Source organism: Toxotes jaculatrix, chromosome 10 (genome assembly GCF_017976425.1).
Source record: "Toxotes jaculatrix isolate fToxJac2 chromosome 10, fToxJac2.pri, whole genome shotgun sequence".
Taxonomy (NCBI): Eukaryota; Metazoa; Chordata; class Actinopteri; family Toxotidae; genus Toxotes; species Toxotes jaculatrix.
In genome coordinates, this window is record NC_054403.1 from 7930934 (window position 1) to 7946381 (window position 15448).

General features: G+C 43.1%; 1 protein-coding gene across 1 annotated transcript in view; it reads right to left on the reverse strand.

Moving 5' to 3' along the window:
- The window catches only part of gpc4 (glypican 4), a 30595-nt gene that overhangs the window by 13979 nt on the left and 1168 nt on the right, over nt 1–15448 (reverse strand). The window lies entirely within an intron of this gene.

The following is a 15448-nucleotide window of genomic DNA, read 5'->3' on the forward strand; positions in this document are numbered from 1 at the left end:
GAAGGATGGTGGGGGAGGTGAAAATGCCTCACAGACAAAAACCAGATTAGACACCTCACCGCCCCCTCTGCCTGCCATCATGTGCCCCTGAACCAGACGGACCTCAGGGTGCCCCCCACCTCCGCCTCGACTGCCACCACCCTGCAGGCTTAACCAGCGAGGTCAGGGGTTAACAGCCACTCCTCTGAGAGAGGTCCTGTCCTCTGACCCTGCCGCCCCCCCATCAGCCAGCCAGCACATCCACCACACACAGTAACTCACCCCCCAAACCCCAATCACTCTAATAATAACCCCACTAACACACATACAAAAAAAAAACACCTACGGGCAATTAAGAGTCGTAAAAGTCACAGAAACATGCAAAAAATATAAATAGAAAAACTTAACGGTCCAATCTAAAATCATAAAAGTCCCTCAAGGATTATTTCTGTACCCTCCTGAACTCAGGATGTCACTAAAACTGCTATGAGAGCCATGAAGGAGGCCATGGGGTACTGCATGTCACGAACCATTCACAGACGTCTGTCACTAATTGGAGCCTGGTGGTCTGCGACTGAACCAAACCTCCGAGCTTTCACACACCCAGAGACATTTGTAAATAATTACACGATGAACTGTATGCAGCTCATAGTTTATGTACATACTAATTCAATCCCAGTGGAATGCAGGTAATGTGAGACGCTGGATAAGGAGGCAATTTCATTTCAAAATCTGAACAACGTGTGAATACATTAAGCCGTGTACGAGGCCGCTCTGATTAATCTCTGCATGTCCAACATTTTATACTCAGCCACAGACATTCTCAGTAGCGTGAAGTATGTGAAATAACACTTATGATTACAAAGGCTCACTATTAATTGACATACAGTATTACGCTCCCTGTTGTAACATGTAAAGGAGAGTGCTGCCAGTCTACTGAGCATTACACACGCAGACTGTTGTAAATTTGCACACCCTGCAGCCATAACATTCCCCTCTTGCTCCTCACCTCTGTCTAGGGTGTAATTATCCTGAGGGGGTTAAGGGATCGGTGCCATTTGTTGGGTAACTTTCTGTTCAGCTCCACGTTCTGTCATTCACCATCACAGGAGCTGGACCTGTGGTGTTTTGAGGAGTCAACGATGTGCCTTCCTCAGGTGTGAAGTTTTACTCATAAGCATGTCGTTTGTGACAGACGTAATAATTTGTGGACTATTTCAGGCGAGCAAAGTAAAGGGGCATGAGGTGAAGCCACAACTGAGAGGAGACATAAAAAGAAGGCAAACAGCTGCATATTTCATTTGCAAAATGATAGCAATTGCTTTTTCTAAATCATTCCCTTCTTAAATTCATTCTAGTTGCAGCATGTTGTCAAATCACCCCTTTCTTTTTGTCTCCCTCTCTTTAATCTGCAAGAACCCTACAGTTGTGCTCTTTATCTGGATTTTAAAGTGAGTTCAAAAATGCTAGTTATCCATTTTGGGGGGAAAAGCATTTCCAATTAGTTTCCCAGTCGGTAATTCAATGATTCAAACAATAATGATACTTTGGTCTTCAATAAATCAAAAAGAAATCACTAATTCAAAAGCAACAGTCTCAACATGCTTTGCTTTTATCAGCTTTCGGTATTAACTTTGGAAAGACGCCATTTTGTCCAAATGTTGGACATGTTATTTGGAAATTAAGCCCACGCATCTATTCAAAATGATGGATTGTTTTCAACGCTCCATTATTGTGCAGGGCTTAGCAGAGAAACCTCCCACATGACATCAGTGTAGTGCTATAAAAACAAAATGTGCAAAAATCAAACTGCAAAGTGAGAAACGAACAGCGTCTGAACCACTGGTGTCCCACTATATATGTCATAGGTTCATAGTGCAAGTTAGGAAATGTTCCCAGGTACAATATATTTCTTTATATATTACAAGAAATCCTTTAAGCAGGCGAGCTGAGTAAGAGCCCAGACTTATTTACAACCTGGAGGAGTAGCTGTAGGGGGAGGGAAGGTTACAAACATCCACACATTCACGTCAGGCTTCTGCTGAGTACAACCACAGACTCTTGCTCAAGGGCATTATGCCAACAGTAATTTAGGAGGGGGGAAAGTGCGTCTTGTTCACTTTTCCTATCCAGATTTTCCGAGCTCTTTTCTAATGACTCAAACCAGTGACATCCCAGACAACATAAGCATTACTTTACTGCTATCAGTGCAGAAAAATGGCACTACTAAAGGATCAGAAAATGAAAACAGCACAAAACCATGTTCTGGCAAGTCACAAAAGATCATTGAACGTTAAAGTACATCGTGTGGGATTTCACAATGAAGAGTAAGCTTAGAGATCTGTCTTAGAGACCCTTTAAAGCTCTCGATTTCCAAACCCTATTAAAAAGAGCAAAACCACCATCACATTCAAAAACAGAGAAGTGCTATTTAAATTGAAATTTTAAAAGCCAAGATAAATGTTAACATCCATCCACACATTACATTTATCTTACAGTCTAATATCCTGTGTACATGGGTGTACTCTGAGCTATGGATGAATCACCGCAAAAGGAGAAAATGTTCAACAACATTATGCTGTAAGCGGAAACCATTATTAGAGGCTCCGCTGTTCATATGGAGATAATCAGGGCAGGGCGCTACTTCCACCTACTCTGTTTCTACACTTCAGTCTCTTACAAAAATAGAGTAATGACAACTTTATAGCAGTTTTGGCCAAACCAATAATGCTTTTCAGTTCATGAGCAAAGTCCAAAAGAGACTGAAATGTGCTGGCAGGGGACCTCTGAATCTGACTGTGTTTTAACAGAACAGTGGGTAGCAGTGCCAAACCTTGTCCATTACTTTGCTCTAATGTGAAGTGTTTCACTTGACTGCTCGTCAGCGGCTCCAAGCATAAACGAACCGGAAAGATAAAGGACAAACCGAAAAGCTGAAGTTGTTCTGAGGAATGCTTCAAGAGGCTTTATCCACAGGTGACATGAAGGACATTCACTCGTAGAACAGCGCAGGTAACGAACCTGACTTTTCAGTATTTTGTGGTGTTAATGAAAGACACCGAGTGCTTCATTCACCTGGACATTAAGAAGGAAGTTCCACAACACATACGGCAGACATGCTGCTCCTCACAGGGACTGGAAAACAGTCTTTAGTCTGAGGCTCCATGACCCAGACATTACGCTACGCTCATAACTAGCCAATAGCCTGTAAAGGATGTAACTGAAGTGGGCAATGGCTTTTAACATTTAAAGTTAAGTAGTAAAATCTTTTTATAGGAATTGTTTGAAATTGTAACTTAAACATCTGCATGCTTGCCTCAATAAAAATATGTACGTCTGTCTGTGTTTGCTCTTGTTCTGCTATTTGAATCCATAGTGTATAAATCCTGTATTTGTATATGTTCTGAAATTGCTGGTTGTATTCTGGAGGCCATGTTTCTTTCTTTGCTGTAAGCACTTGCTGTTTAATAGATAGGCCACATTATGAATGAATGAATGAAACTGAGAATCATAAAACAAAAAGCCAAACAGGTCAGGTATATGAATGAATACAGGCTGTGACAAATTAAAGGAAAATTTTGAGCAGAGAAACAAAACAAATTCAGATGTTTCCACACAGGTGAACTGCATGGCACAGTCATGCATCTCACAATTAACATCCAGTCATAATCTGTGACATGTATAAAATGCTGAACAGACCCAGTTTATTCTGGTATAGATGATACGAAGAAAAGATCTAAGTGACTTTGAAAGAGGCTTCGTTGTTGGGGCACAGATGTCAGTAAATAGAAATTGTGGTCAACAGGACACATTGGATGATGGTGATGTGATGCATTAGTGTAATATGTAAGGAAAAACAGAAGAGCAACTCTTCCTCAGGTGACTGTCAATGCAGGACATGATCAGACTGTGTGAGCAACAATCTGTCGACACAGAGGGATATTATAGCAGGGCTGCAGAGGATAAACCCCTCAGTACAAAGATGAATGCACATTTGAAAGTTTAGTGGTGCAAAACCCACTGAGTGGTAGAAATATTTCTATCCTGATGGGAGTGGTCTCTTCCAGGATGATAATGCCCCCATCCATAGGGGCAGGAGGGGTCACTGAATGGTTTGATGAGTATAGAAATGATGATGTGAATGTTGGTTTATCTTTTGTCTCTATATACTGCATATAACACACAGATTGCAGTGCATATATATACCATTTATTGGCCGCATTCATAAAACAAACTGACATAGCTTAATTCGACATTTATTTTTCAGTTCATTGTACATTATATATGCACTTCTGTACTTTGCAGAAGATGCATTTTGATGTACTGATACTTCCTGTGTTCAGTGACAGTACTACGAGGTGACACTAGTCTGACTTCAGACTAACTCTTGTAGTGTTTATCATGCAGCTCTGATACAGTGCTTTGTCACTGTGCATGTTGTCAGCTGACCAGAAAGCAGCCATCCCTCACATGATGAGTCATGACCCATGATTCAGCATCAACCAGAGGTGTGATACATTAATGCAAAAGAACAATCACACCATCAATAACATCCATAAATAAGCGGATCTACTACTGGGAGGGAGCCTCTCAGTAGCGGTGAGCTCAGGAAACACTCGCACCGCTTGTGACATGAGAGATTTACTCCACTTAGAACAATGCTCACCATCCATTTATGAGGCAGGAAGTTTTGGTTTAGCGGAGTACTCTCTGGAGTGAGTATTTTCAGCTACGCAGCCAGCCACAGGGCTTTGGATAGTGTCTGTGTAAAATTATGTTTCCTTAAATAAATCAGGAATTAAAATCTCTTCCACAACACAGCTGTCAAAATACCAAACTGCCAAAATTTGCTTGTCACACGGCATGACTATGATGAGAAAGAAAGGCATGTGTGCTGCTGTAGAGCTCGAGGCGGAGCAGAAGGCACTGTAATCTTCATGTCTCATTCACTGCTTTTTACACAGAAGAACTTCACGGCCACAGAAAAACTCTCAGCGCAGCCTATTTCTCACTCAGAGAGAGAAATTATCACATTAAGATGTTTATTTGTATTAATCTTCCACATTTTGTCCAACGTGTGAATTATTCTCTTGAAGGCGCTCGGTCTGACAAACAGTGCACACACTGGGATCCATAAATCTGAGCCCTCTGCCACCAGAGTCCACTTCTGATTACTAAACCAGTCGGGGCCTCCGGCCAATTAAAACTCTCCATTTGTGAACATTCCAAAACCCTGTCATCCATGAACATTTACCCAGAAGCCCCTGGGGAGATTCCACAACATTGCCCTGGCCTCTCGCTCTGTCTGTTTCCCTCTCCCGTTCCAGCCCTGCATCTCCGGCTTTGTCTCCCCACACAAAAGCTCCCTGCCTACACCACTTCCCAGGTCACTGCTTTGTCAGGGTTTCAACTCGCTCCTGCACTTCCCAGAGTACATTTAGCAAGTCAGACACCAAATTCCAACCGCAGGGGCTGTTCTCAAAGTTCACCTGCTGCACGCTATATAAAAACTCTCTTCTGGTCAAAAAAACCCCCCCAAAAAACCTGGAAGACCGAGTGTGACTCTCTGACCTCTGCATGCAGAGCTCAGTGAGGTAAATATAGCTCCTGACTACAGATTGTGTAAGTGGCATTAAATTATTTCTACAAAGTCTCTTGATAGCTGAGTGGAAATTTAGGAGGGAAATTCAACTGTGCTGGACAAGATTCAGGTGTTAGCAATTAAAACCTGGTAAAAACTGCATCTCAACGCCCAGAAAATGAAGACTATTACTATATTCCAGAGACTATTCTGTAGAAAATATTTTGTGAAAACATGTCAGAGTTAAAGATGTGTTGAGTCTGTTATGTTAAGTAGGACCTGGAGGTCATTTACCCAGACAAGTTCATCTGTGTTTGTTAATCATAAAATACAGTGGGTAATCTTAGCACAATGCAACACATTTTTCCTACTTTAAAGTAAACATTTGGCCCAAACGGAGCACTGAGGTCTGCCAGGGGTCAAGAATAATACACAAGCACAGCAGTGAAGAAATTAGATCATAAAAAAAAAAAGGAAAGGTCAATCTCTCAACACTCACGCAAGTGCTGTCTCTAACTGTGAAGGAGCTGGAAGCCATGATTCATGTTAACACAGTTATGGGGAATTCATATTTCAAACAGAAGTGGTTTGTTTCAGGACGAGACTGAATTTTCATAGCGTGCTCCACACAAACTTTTTGCAACTTGTTTGACTTCCTTCGGGTAAATAAAGCAACCGCTGGTGATTGGCTTGACTGCCCCTCAGATATGCTGACCTGCGTAAGCCTCCCCGCTCAGCCAGGTGGTTTTAACATGAGCGCCTGTGACAAGCATCGTACGAACAACAGATTCAGACATAAAAGGAAAAACAACACTTAGACGTAAATCAAGAAACTTTCCTTCCTACCATCGCTCTGCTGGGAATCTTCACTTAACTGCACTTTCTATCAGAGGGAGTTGGAGGCAATGATTCATGTTAACAACTACCCTAATCTTTCACCCTTTCCACATCTTACTCTCAGGTTATGTGCCTTTTGATGAGCCGCAGCGTTGCAGTGTTTGATCTACTGCTTTTCCTACAGATTCCACCTTGACGCTTTCGCCGGGTCCGTGTGTGTGTGTGTGTGTGCGTGTGCATGTGTGAACGAACAAGGAAATGTGAGTGAGAGAGTGAGATTGTGTTATGTTTAAGATTTGCAGAGACAGGCAGAGGTTTCGCAGACAAACAGAGAGGACAAGTTACAGCACAGCGTGATTATCACAAGGGAAGAGAAGGAGGAAAAAAAAAAAGAGGCACAAAAGACCTTCCTGGCTTGTCCCTCTACACCAGCCCTCCGTCTTTCCACTGACTCACGGCACACAAATGAAAACAGACTTTAAAGGAGAAGATGAAAAACACTCTTTACTTAAGGCCAAGTGCTTTGCCATGAGACCTTGCACAAACACCGCTGTGCTGTCAGAGAAACGGACTACTGGTCCTCTTTATGATGTCCTTCACACACTGCTCGAGAGCCACACACCAGAGGCTTTGTGGCTTGGTCATATGCATTTGCATGAGCAAGTTTCACATAACAAATCACAACGCCCCTCCCTCCGGGTTCCACACTGAAAGAATTCAAAAAATCCAACTTTGTTGAAACATATGAGAGCTTTTAAAAGACTTAACACACAAACAATACATTTCATCGTTGCCAGTAAAAGCCAGCGAACCCCTCCTAAGGACAGGGAGCACTTTGACAATGTTTATAACAGACATCCAAAAGCAGCTGAAGTCCACCAGATGTTGAGGCAGGACGGGGCCCGACGAAGCCCCCCAGGCAGAATGAGGTCAGGTACAAGATCAGGTTTCTGGAAGCTCAAAGCTACAAAAGGGCAACAAAGATTCTGATATACCTGTTGGGCCTTGCGAAACTGGACACCAGCGGAGGCGGTGGGAAGAGAACCCCTCTTCGCTGACTGTCAAAGGGACTAGAAAGTCTAAACCTAACGGTACAATGGTTTAATGGGCCTCAGTCATGGATGGCTCAGTCCCGTCCCGATGATATGTACTGAGTGTGTCGATAAATCAAAGCTACTTGCCATTCCGATGATGTACAATGTTTCAACCCCTGGCTCGTCGACTCGCATTCCCGTATAACGACTAATTTTTCTGCCAGCAAAAACCACCCTCAAAAACACACTGACCAAATGATTTGCAGCTTTGGAGCCGTCATTTAACAAAGTATTCGATCCTTTCATGTGTGCGTTTTTTCCCCCCCTCCCTCACTTATCGGCCCCCGGCCAGCAGGACGTCTGCCATTGTTTTCTTCATGTTTTAAATTTGAGTTTTGATGACCTGCTTTTAACACATGGCATCAACACGTCAGTCAAATTCACAGAGCTATGTGAAACAGCCAAAGACCCGCCTATTATTTCTCTGTTTGACAGAAGAAAGGACTTTTGAAAAGCGAAGAAAAAAAAGGACCTGGGGTTTTGATCTCAAACAATATAATTTATATGAAAATAAATCCAGGAGTGAGCAGCACACAGAGGGATTAGGTAAATATTAGGAAACCTATTATGCTAACTGCAGTTTGGAAAAGTGAGCTAAGTGTGAGTGACTGCCTCGTCAGTGGGAGTCTTGATGTAGGCCTTGGGAGTAATTAGCAGGGATTACAGCCCGTCTGGCCTGCACCCAGCACTGGGGTTTCAGCCCAAACACCCAGGCAAGTCCCTGGCTTCGCTCCCTCACCGCTCTCCCTAACCACACGGACCTCTGGCGAGTCACACAAATCCTAATGATGATCATGACTATCAACACAGACATCAACCCCACTGCGGCTTCATAGGAAATCAATTAACTTTGGTTGAGTTACACCTACATCATAACCACACTTCCCCAATGGCAGTTAGGCAGTGAGATGGCTTCAGTGAGTGAGTGGAGCCTCGTTGTATTAGGCAGGGGGCAGTGTGTGTGTGTGAGTGTGTGTTGGGGGGGCTAACACTCCACCCCTGCAGTTTGGGATCAGAGCCCACGGCCGTTCGCCACACTCCTCACAGCTGGCTGAGTGACACCAGGGCCGAGGTGATCAACACAAAGGAGACGCACAGCGGCTCAAATATCAGAGGGACAAAAAAAAATTACACCACCAAGCGTCAGTTGCACAATTGAACTTCAGCAGCCAGAGCAGTCGAAGGATGGAGGGATGGAGCTTTTACAAAGTTATGGTGCACTCAAATATTTTTCTGTACATGGTATCAGAGGTGAAAAAGTGTTACTGCTGCCTCCCAACAGTTAGAAGAGATATCAAAGCTTTAGGGAGATGCGTGTTAACAAGACATGTGGTCTAGTTTTGGTCTGTGCATCATCTAAAAGCCTTTCGGCACAGAAAAAAACAGACGCCAGACAAGAGAGGTAGGTGGGCAGAATGCAGCAGGGCAGGAAAATACCAGTAAACCACTACTGACAGTGAAAAGGAGAGGAAATCCAGGGATGAGGAAGAAAGGAAAGACTAGGAATGAAACAAAACCTCCCAGAGGAGCAGCTAAAGAGCGAGCGGGGTAGAATAAAATGAACTGATATGTCAGTAGGGACAGAGGTGGGGGGGGCGGTGGCCGACTTTAACAGCATGCAAACAGGACGTGTTAACAAGGACTTTCAGGGGGTCACTCTCCTCAACTCAAAGCAGGCAAAACCACAAAGCCAGATCAGGATCTCTCACAGTTTTCATCAGAAAAGAGCTGAAGTTTAACTGTGACCACTCGAGCCAAAAATGTACCGTGAGGCCCCTTGGTTAAAACCTGTGTTACAGGGGTTACTCAGTGCAGCAGGCTGTATGTATAAGCCTGTATGACCGAGCGAAGATGAGTCACAGTGCATGCATGCATCCAGTTACCTCCCCAGATTCCCTAAGCCTGTGTCACACACACAAACACACACACACACACACACACACACACACACACTGCTCTCTGGCTCCTGCTCCACCACTTCTCCTGGATATTCAGCTTGACACGCCCTCGTACAAAACTCTTTCCTGTCAGTCAAATCCCCCTCTCTTTCTCTGTATGCCTCGGTTAGTCCCTCCAGCTCTCTTTGTTGCCGTGTGTTCCCAGCACCAGGGCTCCCTGTGTGCGGGTCTTGGTGGTCCGGTGTGGAATGCGGTAAGGAGGGGGGGAGGCAGGCCTGCCTAAAAGGGGGTGCTCAATTGTTCCCACACACAGCATCCACCCCCCACTGATCTGTCGCTCACTTGGCCATTTGGGGGGGAGGCGGGCGGGCCAAAGCAAAGGATGCAGAGGGATGGAAACACGAACGCTCAGTTGACACACACACGCGCACACACACACAGCTATTGAATTGATGCTACACTTGGAGCATACTAAACGAGGGTAAGAGGGAAACTTAACATTCCACAGTTGTTGGAGAAGAAGGCGACCCAAACGGCAAATCATTTCACCCACTAGACAGGATCCATGCAACATCTAAACCAGGTGTTTTTAGTAATATACTTGTACCATGTCCGTGCACAGCCTAAATTCTTTTCTTCACTGAGATAAGGTGATTTGTTTTGGAGCAACGATAACGCAGCTGTTGCCGGCAGAGCATAACGGGACGCCATGAGTGGCCTGGATCGCAGAGCTGCTACGACGTGATCGCAGGAAGCTGATAAGAGTGGCGAGATACCGCCGAGCTGGCAGGCACGTGTAGCCGCCCTCCCTCCTCCGGCACCCCATCTGGACGCTGGTAGTCGCAGCCAAGGCTCCCCCCCCCCAGGTTCACAAGACCTCAACCTCATGACACCTAAACTCAATTATCCTGAAGGCTCGCCAAACAGTTACTGAGGACATGTCACATATACAGGGCAGGGAGCAACAGGAACCATCACATTATCACCACTTTTAACTGATCTCCAAGGAGACGAGCAACTCCAACCAAGCGCTCCACCAATATATTTACTGGTTAGACAATCGACAGTTTACTGAAACACTATAACCTGCAGGATTACATTATCAAGGATTTGAGGAGCCCTGCCCCTCATGTAACCTGACGCAGACAAAACAAACACTGAAGTCAGCAATGAGGGCTGAGATAAGAGTATCTATGTAACTTCTCAAGATTTTATTAAAAATATTGGCCTGTCAAAACACAGAAAGCTTTCATTTTAATTTTAACACCTGTTTTCAAAAAGGTCAAAAAAAGGCACATGAAGCCAAGTGAAAAGAAGCACTCCAACAGTTTCAAACCAAGGAGCTGCACGAGTCTATCCCATCGCTCAGGAATGTTATCAGAGATTACTGTGCATGCTTTGGCTTTAATGCGGGGTGTTTATTTAATCTCAACCCACACACATTTTCTCAATTTTCTCTTCAAATCAATCACTGATATTAGTGTTTGCAAAACTTTTCCCTCCGGGGACGAAGTGCGGTCGCACTGGGAATTTTTTGTTTAAACTACAGGCGACCAAACAGCAATTCATAAGGCCACTTACAATTTTACTTATCTGTCAAGTAACTATGTACAAGTTTTTCTTAAAAATACAGTTTTACAGCACTTTTTCAACACTGATGCACTGTAACACTGTAATGGCTTTGAATGGCTCCCTGTCCGCAAAATCTAAAGTTTTGATGGACTATGACTAATTCTTTACTTATACGTTAAAATCATGAGTCAGACTTTTATGAGTGAAGACAGACCTATGGGTGTGACCAAGACGGTTTCTTAAATGACACACCTGTGCCTGTTTGATCCCTCTGTACCTGCCAAAAAACAGTTTATCTAAAGGTGTTATTCTTCTGTTAGGGAGCAATTAAAAAAGAACAAAAGAAGCTTTAAACATTGTTGTGTCGTGGATATAGCCCATAGTTATAATTTTGGGACCTGGGAATTAGATAGATGTGTGTTTCTACATGGTTTGACTGAATTTCATCTCCCATGGATGAAAAGCCACCATCATTAGCTACGTTTCAGTGATACAGGAATTTACACTGTGCTGAAAGTAGACAACTGCTGGACAATACGCCCTGCCTCAACAAAGGAGCCCTTTGCCATACTTAAAATGCCTTCTAGAAAAATGATCTTATAGAACAGTACGGTCTGCTCACAAAGATATATGTCCACATCTAGACTTCACATGACCCATGACATTAACAATAGAAATAAGAAAAACATCACTGTAAAATTAACTGATAATGTGTGATTCATTAACAGCTACAACGTTCACTGGTTTCTATCTGGGAGTTAATAGTTGCTCTGATGTACAGCCTAACAATAACAATCAGACAGGCTTTGGACTCCTGACCTCCCAGACTGCACCAGCAGGGTGCAGTGCAAATAACAGTAAAAGATCAGAAAAGTAATGCACTGATTATAAATTCTAGCCACTTCTGCAAGCTGCTTTGAGTCTTTTTATAAGTATTTTCAACACCGGTTTCTGAAATCAGTGGAAATTAGTCTTGATTGCAAAGTGCAGCACTGAAGTGATTCTTAACAATAAGACTTGCAGAGTGCTTCACATAAAACAAAGAGGGCTATTCGAGTTTTATGGGATTGACCTTGAGAGGCAAGTAAGACACTTGGCTGGTAGTTTATTAGTTAATTATTACAGGTGTTAAAATACCAGGCCACAGTCCTACAAAGCAGAGCCACTCAAATATTGGTCTTTGAGCTATAAAAGCTCCCACAGACTGAGCGCGCCCCAGTTCCCTGCTCTTATCTTATCTGCTGAATGTCACTGCAATAACACAACCTGTTATTTCCCAAACCGTAATGATGCAGGGCATGCAGCCACCGGCTAAGGGGGAAGGAGCCCTCACAATGCGAGACTGCAGAATGTCTCGAGCTTACCGAGAGGCCGACGCGCTGAGGTCATGGCAGCGCTTTTAGTTTCAGCCATAATGCACTGAACTGATTACGAGCAAGGGATGTTCCTCATGCTGAAGGGAGGGAAAACGACCCTCGTCTCTTTGATCTCTGCCATTGTCCCATACCTGGAGCATGATGTCAAGCCGGACTGTCAGAGTAAACCAAAGCAGATTTTTGCTTGAAGAGCTACGAAATGGGAAGCACAGCATCCATCCCAGACCAGATACCAGTCTGGTCAGAGTGAACAGCTCTGCTTTCACAATGAGCTTGAAGAGCGAGTCCAGGTTGCAACTGTGCGGCAATATAACTGTTAAGAAAAATAAACACTCCCTGCTATTAGCAGATAGCTTCAGACTGTAAAACCGCCATTTCCATTCTGTATGATTGCTTACATTATTTACCTGTCATCATTAAGACTGTGAGCCTAATTTATTTCCCATTTTGGTGAGGTATTCCACCACAGGCCCTAAACAAATCATCAGACAAGAAACTTGGAAACTAGGTCTTGAACTGCTTCCACGTGAGTGGTAAAAGATTGATACCATGGGATCAACAAGGAATTTACCAACTGAGCCTGCTGTTCCTCTGTATCACTTAATTCTGCCTATGCTCAGGCAATCAGGGTTTCCATTTCAGTTTTACTGCATTAAAACATCTTTATTGAATCTCAAGTCTGGCTTCAGCTGGGCCTGTTGGAAATTCGACTAGTAACAAACATTCTTATCTCTGTGCTGCCAACAATAATACAAGATGTTTGTGGTTATAAAAGGCAAGTTTTGAATCCCGTGTCTCCAATAAGGCTCATATTCCACCAATCTGATTTACAACGCCTGTATCAAAGGAGGTAAACAATTCAAAAACTACTTTTCAGACAACTGGAAAAGATACTGTATAATTTTTAAAGTACGTCTCCTGTGCCACGAGTCTGCACAGTTATGGTTAAAATAAAAACGGCGCATTCTTTTAGAAGCTGCAAACTCTAGTCTTATGTGGAGCAAAATTATTGTATTATTATACTGCATCTTCTGCATCATACAATAACATACATTTATACTTCTGCAGATGTTAGAAGTAAAACAGCCTTCGCCAATGAACCACTTCCTGCAGTATCAACTGTTGAAACTAAAATGGTGATATACATATGAACGTAATTAATGGTCTAACCCTTGCGCAACCTCACATCCAGTTCAATTTAAACACAGACTGTGTTATGGTTGGAGAGAATTAATGTTTGGAGTCTGACCTTCTACAAAGTGTAGAAGTGAAGCTCTGACAAACATGACTGAAGTTCAATCAGAGGCACATCTGGAGCCATTTCTCCCCAGCAACATGAAACATTTCAAGAGCGTAAGGCTTTTGTATCTGCTTTATTCTCTCTGGAGACCCCCAACACTCTTTAATGACAGTAGACCTTGTTGCTTTCTATGGATCAATTATCTCAGTCTCTATCAATGACAAAGAGCTGCTCATTGAGGTCGGCCCTGCCCAAGGCCCAGACGTACACCAGGAATCTATTGTAAGGAAAAGGCACGTGTGTATACAACACAGACCTGCACAATAAAACTGCCTTCATTCAGATCCCTCTTTCAAAATCCAGAGATGCAAGACAATTAAATCCGACCAATGCAGACATGTTGGGGTACTCTCAATGACATTTAGCATCACAAAGACATACGGGCCGAAAACAAAAGGACCTATAGGCCTGTGTGAAATGCAGGAAAAAATAAGTTCTCGGCCTCTTTGACAGTTACATCCAACTCAAATTCTAATGAGCTGCTGTAGCCTCAACAGAAAAGGACAGTCTGAACATCCTCTTAATATGCAAAGTACACTCATAAAGGACATCAATACAATAAAGAGGACACATACAAATTGGTCACCCTTGTGAGATGAAGTAACGCTATAAACCCCTCATCAAAAAAAAAAAAAAAAAAAAAAAGTTGAGGTCTGAAAAGTTTAGGTGAAAAAAAACATGGCCAAAAAGGGAAAACAGTTTTTTATCTGTGGAAAAAAACCCCAGATTGAGCTAATTATGACCTCCGAAATAAAAGCAGAAAACAAGACACCAACATGACAGTAGTCGTGTCTGGATGACCTACTTCTATAAAAACAAAGACGTCATTCTGAAGCCACCGCAAGACTGGACCGAATTTTAGGGGTTTTGAATATACGTGTGCATATTCATTTTAACCACCATAAAAATGAAAAGGAAATGAGAGAAGGGAGGGATTTAAAGTATGCAAGACACAGTGGAATTTCAAACCCCAACCCCCTTCCCCTGCTCCCCTCAAGCTTTCACTGTAAAACCGCCCCCCCCCCCATCAAGTTTCCATTACTTGGGTTTAACTCATGATTAGCTAAATTGATTTGCCTTCTCACCTCTGTCTGACTGTTAACAACGCGGTTCCTCTTTATTACCACGTAGCCTTCGCTGGTGCATTACAGTGACTGTAGTACAGGCAGACCTAGAAGTACAACGTGTGCCTACACAGTAAATGGTAAAACTGCAAAATCACACAAATTCAGAGAAAAAGAGGAAGAAAAAAAAAATCATAAGACCTGTTCACAATGCACAGCAATGTTTACTAAATCACTGCCGGCTGCCTACACTTCACAGCCCTAGGAGTCTCTACTAAGGAAGCCTGGAAATAAACAGGGGCCTGGCTTCTTTCAGTAGGGAGCAGAGCTTGTGTGTTGATTATACCTCTTTATTGTTATGAATTACCTACAAGTATTTCCTAAATGAAGACTATATTTACCCACTAGAGCAGTGATTGGTTGCTAGACACAATGGCCTGAAGAGTTTATCCCCAAATGTTTCACAGCTTCTTTTCCCCAAACTCAGCAGTTAATTTTAACTTTTAACACCTTTTTATAAAAGCATCCTGTCTGTGTGATTTACCATGTTTCCATACAAACCTCAAGGGGAGCACACTAAAGTCCATTTACAAAAATGGCAGTTTAACTGTTACTTGCATTGGCTTCCATGCTTTTCTCCTGAAGTTACTACATTTACCTTTTTTACTACCTTTAAAAAAACATGTGGAAAACGTTTTAAAGTTAGTTATGACTTAGTGTCTGTCTCTGTTGTAGTTAACAATGGAG